Source organism: Kogia breviceps, chromosome 3 (assembly GCF_026419965.1).
Source record: "Kogia breviceps isolate mKogBre1 chromosome 3, mKogBre1 haplotype 1, whole genome shotgun sequence".
NCBI classification, from domain to species: domain Eukaryota; kingdom Metazoa; phylum Chordata; class Mammalia; order Artiodactyla; family Physeteridae; genus Kogia; species Kogia breviceps.
The window spans coordinates 139,656,965-139,679,817 of NC_081312.1; the positions used below are offsets into that span (position 1 = coordinate 139,656,965).

Sequence of the window (22,853 nt, forward strand, 5' to 3'; positions counted from 1 at the left end):
TGAATATTGTAGTGCTGGATTGGATTCAGAAAATTATTAGGAACTCTTAGTGTGCATATAATATACACATACACACGTAAATATGCAAATACACAGATACAGAAATTAGATGTGCATGCATACGAGGGTTAACACACATGCATATACTTTCTTCCTCAGTCCACGGAGAGGGCCTGGAAGCAGTGATGTCCTAGGAGCAACCAGCAAATCTACTATCCACATCTTGGTTTCTAAATACTGTTCTCCATGGAAAGGAACCAGAGTTCCTTGGATAAGTGGCAGATTTCCAGGGCAGGGATGGGGAACAGACAAGTTGAGCCTCTAACAAAAATTATGGAAGTCCTAAAAAAACAAACAAACAAAGTGGGAGCATGTTGAAGAGCACAGGAATCAATCTCAAAGAACTCCCCGTGGTCAAAGCTAGAAGAATTTGAGCAAAAAGTAATAGGATAGCATTGGATTATAACCCAAAGAATAAAATAAATAGCCATGAGTCCATACGCATATGAAAAGTAACTGATAAATGAATGTGGGAGAAGGGACAACTCTTTCATAGGGAAGAATGCCACTTAATAAATAAAGATGGAATGAGAGAAATAGAAAATCACCATTAAAACCACAGTACTACCACAATAATAATGGCTGTAAGCAAGTTCCACCAATGGATAATAGAATTTGAGATGAAAGCTTAAGGAGAACCAGGAATTCTGCATAGTCTCAAAGTATCTTCTCTCCAATGTTTATTAAATACAAATGGAGAAATAGTAACTTTCCAGTGGAGAAATCGGGCACGTGCCACCTTAACCAAGGATCAAGGTTAACATCACCTTGATAAGGCAGAACAACTCATGTCCTCCTGAAATGATGCACTGGGGATGTCACCTCTGTGGCATTCTTTACAGTAATGCATACGGCTCAATTTAATCATGAGAAAACCCCAGAAATTCACATTGAGGGACCTTCTGCAAGGTACCTGACCAGTGCCCTTTGAAAAGGTCAAGGTCATGAAAGACAAGGAAAAGCTGAGGAACTGCCACAGATAGGAGACTAAAGAACAGCAATTAAATGCAATGGGGATTGAATCCTGGGACAGAGAAAGGACGTAAGTGGAAAAACTAGTGAAATCCAAGTGAAGTCCATAGTTTTGTTCATAGCGTTGTACCAATGTTAATTTCTTAAATTTTATGATTGTTCTAGAGCTACATAAAATGTTTACATTAGGAGAAGCCAGGTGAGCTCTTTGTGCTATCTTTGCCACTCTTCTGTAAGTCTAAAATTATCTCAAATTAGAAATTATTTTAAGGTTTCAATTAACCACACCAGAGGAAAGACTGAATTACCTTTAAAATTTTTAGTTAGGAAATATTATAAAATAATTGCCACATGAAGTGGTAATAATGAAGTATACAGTCAAAATTGTAGGAGAAGCAATATTATAAAGATGTTTAAGGCAGTTAAGTAAGCAAAACGTTATTTTTATGGATTTTGTGGTGCTTTGTATTTGTCAACTTTTTTTTTTAAAGGCTTATCCACCTGCATTTTTTTTAAAAAGTATTTATTTATTTATTTATTTATTTTTGGCTGCGTTGGGTCTTTGTTGCTGCGCTTGGGCTTTCTCTAGTTGCAGCGAGCAGGGGCTACTCTTCACTGTGGTGCGCGGGCTTCTCATTGTGGTGGCTTCTTTTGTTGCAGAGCACAGGCTCTAGGCGCACGGGCTTCAGTAGTTGTGGCTCGTGGGCTCTAGAGCACAGGCTTAGTAGCTGTGGCACATGTGCTTCGTTGCTCCGTGGCATGGGGGATCTTTCCGGACCAGGGCTCGAACCCATGTCCCCTGCATTGGCAGGCAGATTCTTAACCACTGCGCCACCAGGGACACCCCCTGTCCACTTCTTTTACTTGTAATTTGTGGTGATTTCTCTGACTTTAAATAAATACTCATTTGTGTACTACTTAAATTTGTATTCTTAATCTAGTAGTCAGAGTGGTGGTGTCTGTTATCTATGTTAGTTAACGTCGCATTCTTTCCTTCTCCCCTGGCCTGGTGGCTATGAAAAGGACTGTTTTCTCCACAGCTTCACCCCCATTCTTCTCTACATAATGGTGAGATCAGCAACCTCCGAGCTCCCTCCACTGATAGTTTTAACACAATCGTGGTGTGTCTGCAAAAGAGACAGACCTAGTGGTTAAGTAAAGTTCTTGGAATCCTCCTGATTCGAAGACACTGCTCTTAAATTTTCTGGCTCTCTGTCCAGTGGTCCCAATTTACATCTCTTTCTGTGTTTTATCCTCTACATCCATTGATGTTAATTATTTGGGAATCTCCAATGATGAGAAAATATATTTGCTTATTCTCTTTTATTTTTTAGGTTATTATTTTCTGTCCTAAAAATAAATATTCTCCCTTTGAAATGAAAGAAAAAGAAAGAATTCTTTCCAAGAAATTCTATTCCCAACCCAACCATTGTAAATATTTTGGTATATCTCCTTCCTGTCTTTTTCTTAGCCATGGGGATGTAAATATGTATGTATATTTTAAAACATAGTGGTGATAATGTTGTGTGTCGCATTTTGTTTCCTGCTAACAGCACAACGTGAATATTTTTTCACAGTATTTTATGTAATCTTTATATACATCATATTCGTAACTGCACACTCTTCTACTGAATGAGTATCATAGTAAACTTAACCATTCCTGGGTCACCAGATGTAGCAGTGGACTTTATTCACAGAGTACATGAGTTTGCATGCATATGCATGCATGTGTGTGTGTGTGTGTGTGTGTGTCTGCGTAAGTGTGACTTTTACGAGGTTCACTAAGGAAGGGCAACCCGAAAACCTCAGATAAGTGTAAGCACATAAGGCAAGGACAGAGTCTCTGCTAGGTCCCTGGAGTTTCCCCTCGGAGGACGTGAGAGATAGGGGGACAGTACCAATAGAAAGACAAGTTTTGGTTCTAGGAAGTCTGGAGTTCAGCTTTTTGGTTGAACTAGACAGTTTCCTACTTTCAGGATGAGTGCCTAAGAGGATGTTTATTAAGCACCAGGAGAGATGAAAATTAATGCAAATGTCTGTTAGCCACTAAAGCCCAAGGAAGGACAAGGATGAGACATTGCGGCAGAGAGGAAATGCAATCCATAATCACGGAGCAAACAGCATGTGTGGAGACTTCCAATGAAGACAGAGACTTGCAGTATAATTAAGTCAAGTCCTTGGACAGCTAAGAAACAGGGCCGTTAATGGGCCGAAGCCCACTCTGCAGCAGAGGAGGCCAAGGACACATTACAGATGAGAGCCTTGGCTTCCAGTGTCTGGATGCCACACTGATCCTGTCGTCCAGCATCTCAAAGAGAGTAACTGTGCTAATTAGTAATGTGAGTGATAAGGAGGGCCCTGAATCTGCATATTTGCCTAAGGTAATGGAATGCAGATGGTCATTTAGGTATTTGGAAAAACAAACACTTTTTTACCAAGAGAGGGGATTAGTCAGTTAATAAAATCTTGGTACACTTTGCGTCCTCAACAGTCCACATACTTTGAAGGATATTTAAAAAGTCCAGAAATGCTTGGCATGGAAAGCACAGTGGGAACTTAAGACACATCAGCCCAGGAATTCTGTAAAGGCCAGCTAAGTGCTTTGAAACAAGCTGGTGTTGGAGATAGTCAGCAATCTACCAGAGGAATCCTGAGGATTATAGGGGCTGCCACTCAGGCCAAAGAAAGGGCTTTGCATCAGAAGCCCGAACCCTTGCCATATATGCCATATTGATGCCCATGATTTCCCACAGATGTTTCTAAACAAAGCAAAAATGCTCTTCTGCACACATCCACAGACCCTGCCAAGTCAAGAGAGTCAGGATTCTCTCAGGGGCCTGCTCAGCTGCTCAATGGAGAAGGGAAGATGAAAGAGGGGAAATTGTTCCTTTGGTGCAGACTGGAGAGGGCTGCGATGATTCCATGTAACATGTTGGCATCTGACAGGGTAAGAGTTATTTCTGAGCCAAATGTACAGGGGATGTCATTGCACTTTTTAAAGTGATTATCTTTTTTACCCACTGGAGGCAAAAATCATTACGTGGATTTAATTCCAGTAAGGCAATGACTTTCAGAAGGGAAAGAGAATACATTTTCATGACAAAAATAAGTAAACAATTTTGGATTCTCTTTCCTGCCCCTCCTGGGATGATATCCCATGCTTTGGCGCTGAGGCTCTTTGTGATCAATGCATTTTCCAGTTTCATCTTCCATCATGTTTCTGCCAGCAAACCTTGTGGTTTCTAGAACATATTTGGCTCTCTAAGTCCTGTAGGTACTGAAATGCTGGTGAAATAGATGCTTTTCTCTGTCATACGCGCCTTGCCCTGGTGATCTTCCAGGTGTCCTGAAAGATCCAGCTTGATATTCACCTCCTCAGGGAATCTCTATATCAGACAAGACTCAAAAGGAAACAAAGGATGTACTCATATTAGGGTAATTCCAGGAGGGTTTAATAAAGTTACCAATAGAAAAAATAGAGGTACTATTCAAAGAAGAATGGACAGTGTGTAGACACATCAGCATCCCTAAATCCAAAAGGATGACAAAAGGAAGGAGTTCCCAGAATTCAAACCCATAAGCATAGAGTTATGCATAAAAGGCTATCTGGAGAGAAATCAGGCCTAGCTAATCAAATACTCTGGATGCTCTCTCTTCCCTTTTGATCTCCTGCCAAACCTCCCCATTAGCCAACACCCAAGGAGATGCCAGAGGGCATGGGAGTCTTTTTGTTGGGATCCAAGTGGATCAGCCTGGGGGCGGAGAGCAGGGCAGGTAGAGGAGGAATGAGAGTGGGTCTGGAGGAGAAATGGAAAATCCTAAGTGCAGTCCACCCCTTTTGTCATGCAGAATCCATTCATTCTTTGTGTGTATGAAAACTTCACATTCTCCAAGCAGTAAATGCAAAAGTTCCATCAGTTGTTTTACTTATATGGGAATCTTAACCCACTAACCACTACTGATATTCTTTGTATAAGGTAGTTGTGGGTGGGGGCAGAGGGAGAAACTAAATATTAAGTAACCTGGGGCTTCCCTGGTGGCGCAGTGGCTGAGAGTCCGCCTGCCAATGCAGGGGATGCTGGTTCGAGCCCTGGTCCGGGAAGATCGCACATGCCGCGGAGCAACTAAGCCCGTGCGCTGCAACTACCGAGTCTGCCCCCTCAAGCCTGTGTGCCGCAACTACTGAGCCCGCGTGCCGCAACTACTGAGCCCGCGTGCCACAACTACTGAAGCCTGTGCGCCTAGAGCCTGTGCTCTGCAACAAGAGAAGCCACCGCCATGAGAAGCCCGCGCATCGTAAGGAAGAGTAGTCCCTGCTCCCCTCAACTAGAGAAAGCCCACGCGCAGCAACGAAGACCCAATGCAGCCCAAAATAAATTAAGTAAAAAAAGAACTTCTGAAACAAATAAAGAAAAATATATTAAAAAATAAAATAAATATTAAGTAACCTAAAACACAGATGTTCCAGTCCTTACTTCTGAACTAGGCTTGAGGTCCACATTGATAATCATAGCTATTTTCTCTCACCACAGTTCCATGTTGCCTTTACCCTTTTCCAGACCCATAGGTTAGATGGGATTCTTTAACTTACTTTATTGCTGAGATTACCAAAAACCTTTTTCCTGTAAGATTAGAAGCCTTGGAAGTCTTGGTTTTATTGTGTTCCATTGACCAAGGCCCCTGGGCAAGCGAGTATTAAAAGGCACTCCAGTGAATATTTTGGATTTCAAACCTAATCCTTTTTGTTTCTATTGGGTATCAGCAGTCTATTTTCCACCCAGTAGTTGGGATCATGCACATGAATACCAGCTATTAGAATAACCCCTTTAAACTCCTTTTTGTTCAATGGTATGAGGAGCTCAAAATGGTCAGGGGAATCTCAGCTTTCAATTCATTGGGGCCATGACTTCCAAACTCACTGAGCCCAAAGCTGTAGGAATGGGAAGCAGAAATTCTTTAAGTGAGTTATTAGAAATAGGCGAACCGGGCTTCCCTGGTGGCACCGTGGTTAAGAATCCGCCTGCCAATGCAGGGGACACGGGTTCGAGCCCTGGTCCAGGAAGATCCCACATGCCGCGGAGCAACTAAGCCCGTGCGCCACAACTACTGAGCCTGCGCGACACAAGTACTGAAGCCCACACGCCTGGAGCCTGTGCTCCACAACAAGAGAAGCCACTGCAATGAGAAGCCTGTGCACCACAACTAGAGAAAGCCCACGTGCAGCAATGAAGACCCAATGCAGCCAAAAATAAATAAATTAAAAAAAAAAAAAGGAATAGGAGAACCAGTCCAAACTCTGCTCCTAGTTTCTTGAACCCAAGCTTCCTGACTATAGTAAAGATGAAACCATATAGAGGCTGCTGGTCCAAGGTATGCTCTGCACCTTGCAGGAGGGTAGCCTAACCTCACAGGGTGCTTCTCCAGCTGGTATTTAACTAGACCCTTAGCAAGCTATTCAACGTCTATCCAGCTAGCTGCATCTGAGTTTAAGTCCGATTAACTCCTCAGTGTGAGCCCATGTCTGGCCCTCCTTTGTTATAAAATATGTCCCCTGGTTGGAGGCAACATCATATGGGATACTACAGTCTTGGATAAGATATTCTGTAAGTCCATCAATAGTGGCTTTAGGCAGGACCAGTTTGGGTAAGAATGGCAAAGATATACGTAAAATGTGTGTCTAATCCTATGGTGACAAATCATCGGTCACTCCATGATCAGGAGGATCTCATGTAATCAACTTGCCACCTGGTAGCTGGCTGGTCCCCTGGGGATGAGTGTCACTCAGCATTGGTCTTTGTTGATGGCATGTTGGACACTCAGTACTGGCAGTAACGAGATCAGCCTTGATGAGGATATGACTATGGTGTTCAGAATATCCATAGTCTTTATCCCTGCAAATAAAGCCACTTTGTACATGAGCAGTTATATTGAGAAGGTATCAGGTGGCTGGGGCAAGGGGCTGCTTGACATCCACAGGATTGGTCATCTTGTCTACCTTATTATTGAAGGCTGCCTTCACTGTGGTTGCCTCTGGTGGGCATTTAAAGTTACACGTATCTTTCTATTATTTACACATTCTGAGGGGTTTGTCCCCATACTTCTCTTTCAGGCTCCCTGTTCTCACTTTCCTAATTTGGTTCTGACGAGCCATCCTACTTACTTCCCATGAGACAGAGTAGAACCTCAGGCCGTTTCTCCTTCTACGGGTTACTTAATCTTGGCATATGGGTATATTTCAGGGAGTTCATGAACATGGTTGGGGAAAAAATTAAACCTCCATTTTCACTAACATCTAACTGACTTTTAGAATTTCTTTTGATCATGAATGTAGTTAATAACCCATATTAGTGTTAGTAGTACCTGTGATTTTGTAACGAATGAAAATCACAGAATCTTTGATAACACAGTACGGTTTGTGGATATCTTAAAATATCATCTATGTATCACTACTTTGAAAATATAACAGTACTTAGACGTGTTGCTGGAAGAAACATGATCGTAATCTTCCTATATACATATGTTTACGTGATGGTGCCGGTCAAGGTAGACTTGTTCTCATTTTGGTGTTTCAGATACCTGTGATGCTTTTCAGTATTTCCTGTCTACAGTTGTTTGATAAATTTGTGAAAATAGTCATTTTCAGAGTTGCTAAGAGTTTGAAAACTGGATGGTTCAAATGAGAATTCTTAATTCTGTGTAGGATACTTCCACATTTGGATTTGTTAAGTAAAGAAGCCCCGTGCCATTGGAGAGATGGTGGTAAAGCAATGTACACTAGACAAACATGGGCTGGTTTGTGGACTAGAGCAGAAGAGAGGAGCTGATAGTAACACCCTTGTTAAATGGCGAGATCTGGTCTGGAATAGTTGATTTTGTTAAAAAAGCACTCTGAAGCCTGTCACTGAGAATTGGCAACTTTGCTGTTTGCACTCAGCACATGGCCAGATGCAAACAGGCATTTAGCACAGTATCCAGCTCCTCAGTTTTGCTCCCTATGTGTTTGCTGATATATTTAAAGAATTCTTATTTTGTGAGTCCCTTTCGGAAACTACAAAGCCCTTTAGTATTTTGGAAACGGTAAAAACAAAACTTTGCCTAGAAATAAAAGCTTCAGATTCTTCCCAGATGGTGCTTCTATAATACCTGATGATGCATCTGCTTTGGGTATATAGTGAAGCTGCAAGCTCCTTACATTTGTGTCACTAACTCCATTTCCCACAGGCGTGTGTTGATGTCATGTCTAGATTCTGACAGCAATCCTGAAAGAAGTTTGGTAAACAGCCATAAAGGCATCAACTTTATCAGGAGCAGTTTCTGAATCATATAGTGTTTAAGAAAGATTTTGTCCAGAAATAGGAGCAGGCTATGAGGAACTTTTCTCCTACACAGGGGTCTCTGGCAGGAGAGCCTTCTGGCCACGGCTAGCAAACGAAAGCCAGAGTTTTACCTTTTCTCAGAGAAAAAGAAAACCCATTCTTGAACCTTTCTGAAAGAATTTTATCCATGAATTGGCTTACCTTGCAGATATGTTTAACTATATAAATAAGAGAAATACTTGAATTCAGGGTCTTAAAGTTATCATTGTGGATTCTACTGAAAAATTGGAAAAAACTTTCTTGCTTTAGCCCCTGATACAGAGGAAAAAAAGCGAAGGCCAGTGTTCTTGCAAACTTTCAGCTGCTGGAGGAGTTGCTTTTTGAAGATGAAGTTGAGATACAAAATTCTCTGTCAATTTCTTTGAAAAGATAAATCAGAAGATGCCTGGAAACTCTTCAAAAGTTTTGCAAAACGTATCTCTATCTTGATGGCGCTGCAGTTGAGTTAGGGATTCACAATCCTTCTCTTTCTGATATAAATATATCGAAGGTGTGGATTAAACCAAAGAGAGACATGTTGATCATAGGACCAAAGACTCACGACAGTTGAAGTTTCAAACAGCCTTGACAAATTTTGGAGCTTCTTAGGAGAAGTTCACCTTGATCTTGTGAAGTGAGCTATGAAAACTTTAATTCTACTTGTAATATTGTATCTTTCTGAAGAATTTTTTAACATTTGTAATCATTAAAACAAAAAGTCAGGGCTTCCCTGGTGGCGCAGTGGTTGAGAGTCCACCTGCCGATGCAGGGGACGCGGGTTCGTGCCCCGGTCCGGGAAGATCCCACATGCCGCGGAGCGGCTGGGCCCGTGAGCCATGGCCACTGAGCCTGCGCGTCCGGAGCCTGTGCTCCACAATGGGAGAGGCCACACAGTGAGAGGCCTGCGTACCGCAAAAAAAAAAAAAAAAGTCAAAGTTTACATGCTCAACGACAGACTGCATTGCCATGCCTGTTAAAAAATAAATGTAACCTCAACTTGCCTATATTATATTGTCTTGGTATTTAATGTGTTAATAAGTAAGTATATATGTTGTATTGTGTATTCCAAATACATAACTGTATATGTGTGCCTCTTTAAGTTCACACTGTATATAACTAAATATATATATTAAACTATATTCCAACATGATTGGCTTTCTGTGTAGTCTTATGTGTTTTATTTTATGAATTTAAAATTATTAATCTGGAAAGATGTCTATATACTTCACTAGATTGCCAAAGAGAATGAAGGGATGTGAAAAAGTTAAGAAGGCTTGTTCTAAATACAACACCAGCCAAAGGAGCCCCCACGGGGAGGGAGCCAGTCAGGGAATACTTAGCTACTGAACTCTTTCTCCCTTGATCCTTTGCTCAAGTGCCTTATTCTCTGAACCCTCCAGAAGCCAGGCTCGAGGGCGACTTTTGGTACATTCATAGAGATCACCCTACAAGGACAGGCAACCAAGTGGAGGAGAGTGAAAGGTGAATCTGGAATGGGCGATGGAAGATACCCAGAGGCTTTCTCTTCCTCTCTGTGCTGTATTACACCACCAAATACTTTATACCTTTGTCACAGCAACAGTACTTTAATCATTTCAGTTCAGTTCTGCTCAGGAGACATTTTTGAGCACTTACTAGAATCCCAGCTTTCTTCATATATTATCTTGCTTAATACTTAAAAAGTGGACAGTAGCATCTCCATTTTACAGAGAAAGCGGGCTTGGTCACACAGTTATCAAATGATAGAGTTGACTCAGTGCAGGACTTTCCAACACTTTGCCTACACCATCCTTCTTTCTTTATCCTCACATCATACAGGTAAGGAGACAGAGATTCTGAGCAATAGGAGAGAGGTAAAAGAGGTCTAGGAACATTTGTACACAAGTGTGTTCGCTGTTGTTAGATGCACCAGGTGGGTGACAACTTTATTTTTGTACTATAGGCTATCACAGAGAATAGAAGTTCAAGTTTAAACATTTATTGTGAATGCTGTAGGCCTGTAAATAACATAAAACCTATGTATAGGAAAATTTACCAGTCTAAGCTTACCAGATTTTCTTCTTTATTAAGCCTTAACGTTTTCTTGTACATCTGTATCGCCCTGTGTGTACCTATCAAAGTTACATTCATATCCAATATGCATTATTTACTTTTTTTCCCCAAACATGACCACTAACCTAATTTAGAACCTCACAGTTGTCCATGGTTATTACCCTGTCTCTCATTTCTTCTTCTCCAATAGAAGGTATGGATAGTAGGATTTAGATGCTGAAGTTCTGTTCCAAATCTTTAGGGTGTGGTTGACCGTGTTTTGATCAAAGAAGTTCTATCCTGTTCCTCCATGCTGCATCTCTAGTTTCTCTCTTGGCCAGATCCATTTTAACTGGAGGACTGATTAAATCCCGTGGGTTCAAATACCACAAAGACTATCGTCCTAAATCGTTATATACATCTCTTCCTTAGTTTCAGACTCACTGCCTACTGTATATAACCACGTGGATAGATGGACAAGAACATCTCAAACACAGCATGACCAAAAAGAACTCATCTTGTTCCCCTTGGAACTGGCTTCTTAGCTTCCCAAGAAATGGTGCTGGAACAACTAGGCATACATAGGTAAATAAATGGACCCACATATCTCACACCATATGCAAAAATGAACTCAAAGTGGAACATACACCTAAAATATAAAATCTAAATCTTTAAAATTTCTATAGTAAAACATTGGATTAAAAAATTTAAAACCGTGGACAAAGCAATGATTTCCTGACAAGACACATTAAAAAAAGTTTGATAAATTAGACTTAGTCAAACCTAAGCACTTCAACTCTTTGAAAGCATCATTAGAAATATAAAAAGACAAGCCACAGGATGGAAGAAAATGTTTGCAAATAACATATGTTATAAAGGACTTGTATTCAGAATATATAAACAACTCTTAGAATTCATCACTAAAACAAACAACAATAAAGAATGGGCCAATAACTTGAATAGACCCTTACCAGAGATTTGATCTTATAAGCACATGAAAAGTTATTCAACACCATTATTCATTAGAGAAATGCAAGTCAGAACCACAGTGAGACACCACTACATTCCTATTAGAATGGTTAACATGAAATACCAGCAATACCAAATTCTGGTAAAGATGCAATGCAACTGGAACTCTTTTTCATTGCCAGTGAGAATGCAGTGCCACAGACACAATGGAAAGGTTTGGCAACATCTTATAGTGCTAAATCCTAACCCATGCAACCAAGAAATCCTACTTCTAGGTCTTTACTCATGAGAAATGAAAACAAATGTTCATATAGACTTGTACTTGAGTATTCACAGCAAAATTATTTATAAAAGCCCCAAACTGGAAACAACCCAAATGTCCATCAACTGGTGAACAGATAAACAACTTATGATATATACAATGGGATGCTACCTAGTAACATAAAAGGACAAACTACGAATACAAGCAACAACATGGATGAATCTCAAAAGCACTAAGTGGAAAAGTCCAACAAAAGACTACATACTGTATGATTTCACTTATGTGAAATTCTGGAAAGGCAAATATCTGTCAGGACAGAAATCAGATAAGTGGTTGTGAGATCTGGGGTGAAGGAAAGTGAGTGACTTCAGAGAAAGGTGATGGGAATATTCTATATCCTGACAGCTGAGGAAGTTACACGACTGTATATATTTGTCAAACCTCAGAACTGAACACCTGAAATGGGTGAATTTACTACATGTAAATTATACCTCAATAAATCTCACATTAAAATTAAAAAAAATATTTTAAAGTCTCCCCCAACCCCCCAAAATGGCTTCTCCTCCCGTGCGCTCTACTTCAGGAACTAGTTCCACCTTCCAACCAGGACCCCAGCCCTGATATCTGTATTGTAATTGATTCCTTGCCTACAACGCCAATAACAAGCAGTTGCAAAGTCAAACAATTCTTTCATTAAAGCTCCTAAATCTCTCTTTACCTCTGCATTCCCACTGTTTCTCTTTTGTCCACACCATTATCTCCACTTGCCTAGATTATTGTGACAGCCCTGATTGGCCTCTCTGCTGGAATGGCCTGTTCCACTGCTGCTGGGTGGATGTATCAGAAATGCACACTTCCTCATGGCATTCTCCTGCTTAGAACTGTCCAATATTCCCCATTCATTGCCTATAGGATTAACACCACCCTCTCCTCATGCTCTGACCCTTGCTTACTTTTTCATTCTCATTTACCATCACCCTCCCATAAATACCCTGTGCACTGTAACCTCACAATACTTCTTCAGCTTGCATGAAGAATGTGCAGTTCTTGGCATGAGTTATGCAAAACTCTCCACTGTATCAGGTATTCTCTTCTTCCACTCTTCACTTAGCCAGCACAGTCACGCTTATAGACTCTATGCAAGCACACCATCACTCTGGAAAAGCTTTCCTGAAATCTCTGTCTGGGCAGCACTTCCTTCCATGTGTCCTCATGGTACCCCATGTATACCTTGAACACAGAAATTGCTTAATATTAAACTGTAAATCTAAGCTTAGGAATGCAGGTCCCATGTCTTTTTCAGTCACTTTTACCAAGAACTCAGCATAGTTCCTGTTTCATAGTTGAGCCAAATTTTTGTTGAGCAAGTGTTCAATAGAAATGTCCACTAGACAGAATTCCTGGACACACAGCATGAAGGAATCCTCCTGAAATGGGGTTGTTAGGATGATGGACTGGGAATATTTGAAGTTGTAGATTTCCTGGTGTTGGTACTCTCTGTAATCACAGGCTCCCAGGACCTCACTCACTCACTGCTTCTGCCACCAGTGGGTGCTGTTCTACCAAGCAACTCCTAAGCCATTCCCCATATCCAGGCCCACATGGATTTTTCTCTGACCCAGGTTATTTCATGGCCAAGGGTTCGTAAATCATGACATGAAACTTGCATTTGTGCAAAGTTCCTTGAGGAGGATTGTTAGAGAAATAATCCAATGAACAGGATGTTTTAATAGGGAAGAGTAGGAATTTGATTCTACTCCAACTATAGAGGAGTTTTTACTATCTGCCAGCCTGACCAACACCAAATTTTAACATGAAGTGTAGCATATAAATGGGTCTACTTTAAAGCACTTATTGCCTGTGAAAAACTTCCATTAATGCAACTAGGGGTTGTGTGCCCTTGTGAAGGAGAGAAGTGAAGCCCAGAAGTGTCTGCGTGTGGCTTCGGGAAATGCTAACAGAGTCCCCTGCAAGTCAGCGTCCTGTTTTTTTCTTCCAGAGCCAACTCACTTCTCCCCTATTAAGCAAAAGACTTTGACTCCCAAGGAAATGTGTGTGTAAGTAGGTGACTTTGAAGCAAGGCAAGAACAAGGCGTCATCCTGGATAAAGGTCGATTGGGAAGATAAATGCTCCCTCTGTGTCCATACTTCACACAGGTGAATAGAGTGATAGTCAACCTGTTTATTTTCCAGCAAAGGGGACGTGGCCATGTGACACATGAAAAAAGAGCCTGCATTTACCTCCCAGATATTTGACCCTGTCCTTCTGAGAGGTGCTGGGCATATTTCAAGTCTAAATCCACAGGAGAGTGTTTCCAGAGCACATGGCCCCAACATTTAAACAGAGATGCATTAAGGAAATCCAATTCCATGACCTTCCTCTGAGTCAAGTACAACACCCGCATCTCACGTCGTTTTTTGGTAATGCGACTTGACTGTCATTTTTCTTCCCACCATACTGCCTGGTAGTTTCTATCAAGTTCCTACCTTAGGAGTTCCTGTAGGAAGCACATGATTAATCTTTTATAGACCTATTCACCTAGGTTTAAAAGTAGTTTGTTTACAATATTGTCATTCCGTGAACTCTGAGTCCCCCCCGGGTCTGTGTTTGTTGAGCTGAGGTCCCGGCCGAAAGGAATGATGGCTTCAGTTCAGTCCGAGAAAACATTTATAGCTACTTGGTTTCAGCTCAGAGGGAGTGATTTTTAGCAACAGAGTTAGTGACTGATAAAGATGTATTTTGTTTATAGGCATCTTGACCCTTGTGTGTCTATCTGAATTTGTGTGAGGGACCATGTGCCCTTGTGAGGTGGGGGATGGGCAATCTCAGCCTGAACAAAATTGTGTCCCATTCTAGCGTCATGGCTTTCCAAGGTTTTTTGTTTTTTTCCTTAAGCAGCAGAAACCTGTTGTCAGAATCTCCTAAGAAACTAACATATTGAACAGATAAATTGGTAGGTATTTTAGTAGCAGAATGTATTTTTTAAGGTCAGTACTTGATATACAGTTAATCAATGAAAGCAGGGAAGTGTTTGAAGAACACAGAAATTTGAAGCTGCTAGTGATTGATGACAATTGCCATCTTTTATCAGTTTCAGCATCTGCTTTATTTGTTTTTTCATATTTAGGCTATACTGTATCAAGAAAACCCAGATTTACATAGGTCCATAATTGTAAGTTGTAAGTTTTCTAACAGCTTGCCTTACAATCTCAGAATACTCTTCCATTAAAAGAAAAGGTCAGGGAAGCTTTATTCTGAGAGCTCAATAAACATAAAGTTACCTGGAAACTCCAGTGAACACATCGGTATTTTCCTTTCAGTTAAAATTTGAGATATAACATATTTGCATGTCAACATACTTCACAACATTTTTTTAAAAAAACGAAATTTGCGAGTTCCGGTGCTATGGCATATAGAGTAAACACACTCTACCCTGTCTTTGCTACTAAAAGAAATACGAAATCCTGGGCAGAATGCATGAAGCAGCTGTTGGAAGATTCTGAAAAGTAAATGGTAGCAGGCAGATTGTGAGAGGAGACCAGAATTTGAAGTTCAACCAAACCGGTGGTGAGGACGTTTCTCTCTTTATTCTCCTCTGATAGCAACAGGTTTGGACTCAAAAGGAGCCTTGAACATGGAGATGCACACTGGGTGTGGAAACAAAAACTGAAGAGACTCCTGTCTTCTGGTCTGAGGAGCAGGAAAAGGGTACCTTCAGGTTAGAGAAAGTGGGAGAAGTCTTTGGGATTTCCCCCCTTTTTCCTTGCCCTATCTCCAGGCAGAACAATGAAAACAGCGGTAACCAGACAGGTGCCTTAAATTCTAAGAGAGGAAACCCTTCTTTCTGACCAGAATACCTACGGCCCCAAGAGTATGGAGTGACTTTCCACAGTTGTTTTTTTTTCTCTCTCTCTCATTGCGTGTGCTCTCACTGCTTGGCCCTCAGGCAGACACAGTTGTGGGAGGTCATGGCAGAGCAGTGAAACTTAAGTGCCAGCTTTCTGGCTGGAGGACTGGGAAGAGGGGCCCAGAGAGCCTGAAAGTGTTGAGGAGATCATGAAGAGAAGAGAGGTCAAGAAGAGATGTCAAGAGGATAATCTCATAAAGTTATATATGAATTTTCTGGTTTCCCTTCTGAACTACACATGCATGAATCTGACCCTAAGCAGCATACCACAGGCTTTGAGAACCAAGCTACAGGGTAGATCATCACCGAGTTCCCACACTGGCTACTCTGGCCCAGATGCAGGACAGATCTAAATAACACAACAAACACTTTGAAACCTGAACCAATAACATAACTATAGCCCGGAGAAGGCAGGTTAGAACTTGCAGCCTGGACCTCTAACCTAGGTGATTGCCTACTAAAGCAAATGAAAGTCAACCTTCTTAGGATTCAAAATGCCCAAGATACAACCCAAACTTACTCAGCATTGGAAAAACCAGGAAAAATTCAACACTGAAGAGAAAAATGAGCAGACTCCAACCTTCAGAAAGAGATGTTGGAATTATCAGACAGAGACTTTAAAGCAGTCAATATAATCATGCTTTGAGAAATAAGGTAAAACGTTCTTGAAATTAATAGAAAGAAATTCTCAGCAAAGAGATAAAAGATATAAAGAATCAAAAGGAAATTAAGAACTGAAAAATACAATATCCCTTCCCCCACCAATTCACTAGATGGGCTAAATAGCAGAATGGCTATGACAGAGAAAAAAGCCAGTGAGTTTGAGGATAGATCAATAGAAATTATCCAATTTGAACAACAGAAAGAAAAAAGGTTGAAAAAAATAAACAGTATTAGGAACCTATAGAACAATACAAAAAATGAGATTTGGAAAACATATTTGTGGATCAAAGACATTTATAAACATTAAGTCAAACTACTGGTTATATGCAAGGGGAAAGTTTTCCTTTCCTTGAGTAATTGGTATGTTATGTTTAAAGACAGTGAGAGAAATGTAACATATCACTGCATATTTCCCTTGTCATTTTGGTTACCAGGAAACTGTGAGTTAAATTTCAGGCCCAACTATAACTGTTAGTTTACAACCTTCCAGACAGCTTTTTCTTTATTTATTTTCCAGCACAAAAGCCAAGGAAAAAAAATAAAAGAGATGAAATTGGAAAAGAATAAGCAAAACTGTTTCTATTAGCAGATGACATGATTGTCTTCATAGAAAACTTATACAGAATCTAAAAACATGCTAGAACCAATAAGTGAATTTAGCAGCACTAGTGGCTACGAAGTCAATATACAAAAATCAATTGTATTTCTTTCTTTCTTTTTTTTTTTTTTTTTGCGGTACGCGGGCCTCTCACTGCTGTGGCCTCTCCTGTTGTGGAGCACAGGCTCCGGACGCGCAGGCTCAGCGGCCATGGCTCACGGGCCCAGCCGCTCCGTGGCATGTGGGATCTTCCCGGACCGGGGCACGAACCCATGTCCCCTGCATCGGCAGGCGGACTCTCAACCACTGCACCACCAGGGAAGCCCAATTGTATTTCTAAGTATTAGCAATGACCAATGAAAATTTAAAAGAATCTTTTTTTTCTTTTTTCTTTTTTTTTTGCGGTACGTGGGCCTCTCACTGTTGTGGCCTCTCCCGTTGTGGAGCACAGGCTCCGGACGCGCAGGCTCAGCAGCCGTGGCTCACGGGCCCAGCCGCTTCGCGGCATGTGGGATCTTCCCGGACCAGGGCACAAACCCGTGTCCCCTGCATCGGCAGGCAGACTCTCAACCACTGCGCAACCAGGGAAGCCCAAAGAATCATATTTTATAAAAGCATCAAAACAACAGATACCTAGGAATAACTTTAAGGAAAGATGTGAAAGACTTGCACAATAAACACTACAAAATATTGCTGAGGATGATTAAGGCAAATTGAAAAATGCAGTTATACCATGTTCATTTTGATTTTCAAATGTTGGGTCAACCTTGCATTCCTTGTATGAAACCCTCATAGCTATGAAGTATTAACCCTTTATTTATTTCTGGATTAGATTTCTTTAAATTTTATTAAATATTTTTGTTTTTATGTTCATGGTTTGTGCTTTGCTTATAAAACTCATTTTTTTTTCCTTTTTTTTTTTTTTTTTTTTTTTTTTTTTTTTTTTTTTTTGTGGTACTCGGGCGTCTCACTGTCGTGGCCTCTCCCGCTGCGGAGCACAGGCCCCGGACACGCAGGCCCAGCGGCCATGGCTCATGGGTCCAGCCGCTCCGCGGCACGTGGGACCCTCCCGAACCGGGGCACAAACCCGTGTGCCCCGTATCGGCAGGCGGACTCTCAACCACTGCGCCACCAGGGAAGCCCAAAACTCATTTTTTGATATCAGGGTTATGCTAATCTCATAAAATGGTTTGGGAAAATTTCAGTCCTTCTCTGTTTGCCAAAAGAAATTCTGTATGATTGGTACTATTTTATTTGTTCTTTAAATGTTTGTTAAAATTAAACTGAGAAGGGCTTCCCTGGTGGCGCAGTGGTTGAGAGTCCGCCTGCCGGTGCAGGGGACGCGGGTTCGTGCCCCGGTCCGGGAGGATCCCACATGCCGCGGAGCGGCTGGGCCCGTGAGCCGTGGCCGCTGAGCCTGCGCGTCCGGAGCCTGTGCTCCACAACAGGAGAGGCCACAGCAGTGAGAGGCCCGCGTACCACAAAAAAAAAAAAAAAAAAGAAAAAAAAAAAAATTAAACTGAGAAGCTATTTGGAACTGGACTTCTCATTGTGGGAAGAGTTCTAATTATTAATTTAATTCCTTAAATTAAGGGCTATGCAGATTATCTGCATCTTCTTGCGTCAGTTACACTAATTTACATCTTTCAAGGAATTTGTCCATTTCATCTGATTTATCAACTTTATTGGTGTGAAGTTTTTCATAATATTCCTTTACTATTTTGTTTTTTTAATGTGGTATCTCTAGTGATGTCATCTTTCATTCTAGATACTGGTAATTTATGCTTTGTTCTTTTATTTTTGATCAATCTAGTTAAAAGGGTTATAACATTTTTGATATTTTCAGAGAACTAATATTTGTTTACATTTATTTATTATAGTGTTAGTCTATTTCCTATTTCATTGGCTTCTACTCTACTCTTTTTTTTTCGTCATTTTACTTATGTTGGTTTAAAATTACTTTTCTTTGCTTAGCTTCCTAAGGAGAAAGTTCAGATACGTGATTTTATACTTTCCCCTATTCCTGATAGAAGCATTTAGAGCAATAAGTTTACCTCTAAGCACTGCTTTATTTATATCCCACAAATTTTCAAGTGATATATTTTCATTATCATTCAGTTTTAAATATTTTAAAATTTCGTTTAAAATTAACATTTTAAGGGAATTCCCTGGTGGTCCAGTGGTTAGGCTGCTGTGCTTCCACTGCAGGGGGCCTGGGTTCAATCCCTGGTGAGGCAACTAAGATGCCATAACCATGCAGCACAGCCAAAAAAAAAAAAAAAAAAATTAACATTTTAAGTCAGCATTTAACACAAGGTTAAATTTCCGCTAAGTGCAGAAATTTGACTGTGTCCTCAACCCAACCTTTCTAGCTTTAGGAACTATTACATGGGTATGTAAATTGCAACTACCCTAATGGAATGTAATTTTTCCATATCTATTTCTACAGCCTTAAAAATATTTAGGTCCTTTCAACTAGTTACCCTACTACCATCCTTTGTAAATAATATGAAAGAGAGAAAACGCCTTACGCATAAATCCATTCATGCAGTGTTACGTACATTATAGAAAACCTGAAACAGTCAGTATATCCAAAAAGGACATGATTTTTTGAATTACAAACTCAAAGATATATTTGCTCTGCTAAATGAATATTTATCAAGAGTTTATAGTAAGAGAGGAAGATGCATATGTTGTAATATCTAGGGAAAAATCAGGATATAGAAATATATGTACAGTCTTAACAGCTGAGGAAAGATGTCTATTAAAATGAATTCTTTGACCTATGAGTTATTCAGGAATGTTTGGCTTAATTTCCAAATATTTGAGGAATTTCTATATATCTTATTACTATTTTCTAGTTTAAGTCCATTGTGGTCAGAGGCCATACTCTGTATAATTTCACTTTTCTAAATTTATAAAGCCATGTTTTATGGCTCAACATACAGTCTACTTCAGTTACACATTAACTTGTAAAGAATGTGTGTTCTGCTGTTGTGTGGGTGCGGCACTGTGTAAATATCAGTTAGGCTAAGTTAATTGATAATGTTGCTCAGATTTCTTTTTTTACTGATTTTTGTCTATTTTTATTGATTACTGAGAGAGGTGTGTTAAAACATAATATAAATTGGAATCGGTATATTCAATTCTGTCAGTTTTTGCTTCATATATCTTGAAACTCTATTATTGGGTATATACATATTCAAAACTATGATGTCTTATCCCTGAACTGGCCCCTTTATCATTATAAAATGTCCCTTTTTATCTCTGGTCCTTGTTTTGAGGACTACTTTGTTGTCTGCAAAGCCACATGATTAGGTTTGCATGTGTAATATTTTCCATCTTTTACTTTTATGTATCTTTATATTGAAGATATAAGCAACATATAGCTTGATCTTTATTTTTTTATTGAGTCTGATATCCTCTAACTTTGAATTAGAGTCTTAATCCACTTTATTAATGAGTTATTGACATGATTGGCTTTAATTCTACCATTTTGCTATTTGTTTTTATTACTTGACTACATTTCAGTATTACATTTTACTTCTTCGATTAGCTTTTTTTTTTTAGATTCCATATATATATGTTAACATACGGTATTTGTTTTTCTCTTGTTTTTTTTAACATCTTTATTGGAGTGTAATTGCTTTACAATGGTGTGTTAGTTTCTGCTTTACAACAAGTGAATCAGTTATACATATACATATGTTCCCATATCTCTTCCCTCTTGTGTCTCCTTCCCTCCCACCCTCCCTATCCCACCCTTCTAGGTGGTCACAAACCACCTAGCTGATCTCCCTGTGCCATGCGGCTGCTTCCCACTAGCTCGATTAGCTTTTTATCTATACCACTTTGTTTTACTTTTTTTTCACGTTTGCTCAAGGGATTACAATATATATTCTTAACGCATTACAATCTACCATGAATTAATATTACACCATTTCACCTATATTATAATTAACTTATGATCGTATGCTCCCATTTACCCCATTCCATTCTATGTGCTATTTTTGTCACATATTACTTATATATTATAAATCCATAATACCTTTTTATTATTTTTTCTAAGGTTAGTTATATTTTAAATAAATTTAGAAGTCTTTTATATTTTACCCACATATCTATATTTCTGTTGCTTTTCATTTCTTTATGTAGATCTGTGTTTCCATCTGGTATAGTTTTCTATTAATTTATTAATAGAACTTAATCTATTAATTAAAGGACTTCCTTTAATATTTATTACAGTATAGGTTTGCTTGTAATAATTCTTTCACTTTTTTTTGAAGGGTACTTTTATTGGATATACTATTCTAGGTTGACAGGTTGTCTTATTTTAACATTTTATTTTTTATTTTTTAATTTTTAAATATTTATTTATTTATTTTATTTATTTGGCTGTGCCAGGTCTTAGTTATGGCATATGGGATCTTTGTTGCTGTGTGGGGGATATGTAGTTGTGGCATGTGGGCTCTTAGTTGCGCCTGCAGGATCTAGTTCCCTGACCAGGGATTGAACCTGGGCCCTCTGCATTGGGAATGCAGAGTCTTAACCACTGGACCACCAGGGAAGGCCCTTATTTTAGGTTTTAAATGTATCATTCCATTGTCATTCAATGTATCATTCCATTGTCAACAATTTAGATATGTTAAATGGTTGTACAAAGAAATTGTATTATTCATTTAATGTTAAGAATGCGCTTAGATAATGCTCAGAATCTATTGATGTAATATGTTTATTTTATTTGCTTATAGAATTCGTTGTTTTCTAATCCCACATATGAATAATCCACAAATATGAGAAGCTCATGCCTCCCATCTATTTTGTAGTGCCCTTAACTCACTGTCCTGGAATACACTCTTGGGAACAGCTTTGTATGGAAAACAGTGGAATGGGTGGCCTAAAGAATTCCTCTGATTTTCCACACCTACGAATATATGGTCTATCAGACCCATTTGCCCTTTGGAGATCTCATAATGGCCCGGCATCAGAAGGGGAGTTGAGATTTCTCCTGTCCTCATACATTTTCCCTGCTTTCTACTGTGAAGGTTTGTTAGGACTCTTGCTTCGGACCAAAGTTTATCTAGTCTTTTAAAAAACGTTTCTAACTTGGAATTAGTAGCAATCTTTTTCTTCCCACCTGCAAAGAAAGAGAGAAGGAGACTCCTTAATAACAAAATAACAATAACTAAATTTAGTACAAGTCAGAATTTACAGTGGAGTTTCTAATAAAATCCTCACAGTAACCTTGGGAGGCAAGCGTCATTTTTATTAACACCACTGTACAGAGGAGGGGATGGCGGTCTGTAACCATATTATACAAGGATGTTATGGAATGTAAAAATGAGGATAGCTTGATAAATGGGTAGAGAGTTTTGAAATTTTGAACATTAAATTTTGTTTTTGATTGAACTAAGGAACCAGAAGGGATCTGTGAAGTCCAGCTCAATGGGCTTATTTTTCATGCATAGAGACTTAGATTCAGGGAGCCAGGAACCTGCCACAGGTCGAAGAACTCCCTGGTCTCAGAGCTGGAACTGGGCACACTGGCTAAAAAGAGCAGCCTCCAGGGCAGGGCTGAATATCTACGTTCCCAACAAGTTGCTTCCTCTTAATCATTTCTCAACACTTCTGTCCAGACTCAGATAGGAAGAAAGCCTCGCTTGTTGAGGACACAGTAAGAGCAAGTACATCCTGCCCTGAAGTCACCTTTTCTCTAAGGCATAGGGTCTCTCAAGACCCTCATTAGAATGAAACTGTGGGGTAGGAAGTTTAAGACATCTAGGCAATAGGCTCCATGATCCCACTAGCATGAATTAGCTGGTCTAATTGGTTTGCTTTCACCTGGCAGTCTGACTTCCAAGGTGACCGCTGGCTGGGCTGTGGCACCTTTTTTTTTTTTTTTTTTCGGTATGCGGGCCTCTCACTGTTGTGGCCTCTCCCGTTGCGGAGCACAGGCTCCGGACGCGCAGGCTCAGCGGCCATGGCTCACGGGCTTAGTTGCTCCGCGGCATGTGGGATCTTCCCGGACCAGGGCA

The 22,853-nt window shown here is 40.0% G+C and overlaps 1 non-coding gene across 1 annotated transcript; it reads right to left on the reverse strand.

The window, feature by feature from the left end:
* Positions 1–21,312: 21,312 nt before the first annotated feature.
* Positions 21,313–21,385, reverse strand: TRNAG-CCC (transfer RNA glycine (anticodon CCC)). Its single transcript has one exon. It is a non-coding gene; the product is annotated as a tRNA-Gly (tRNA).
* Positions 21,386–22,853: the final 1,468 nt, after the last annotated feature.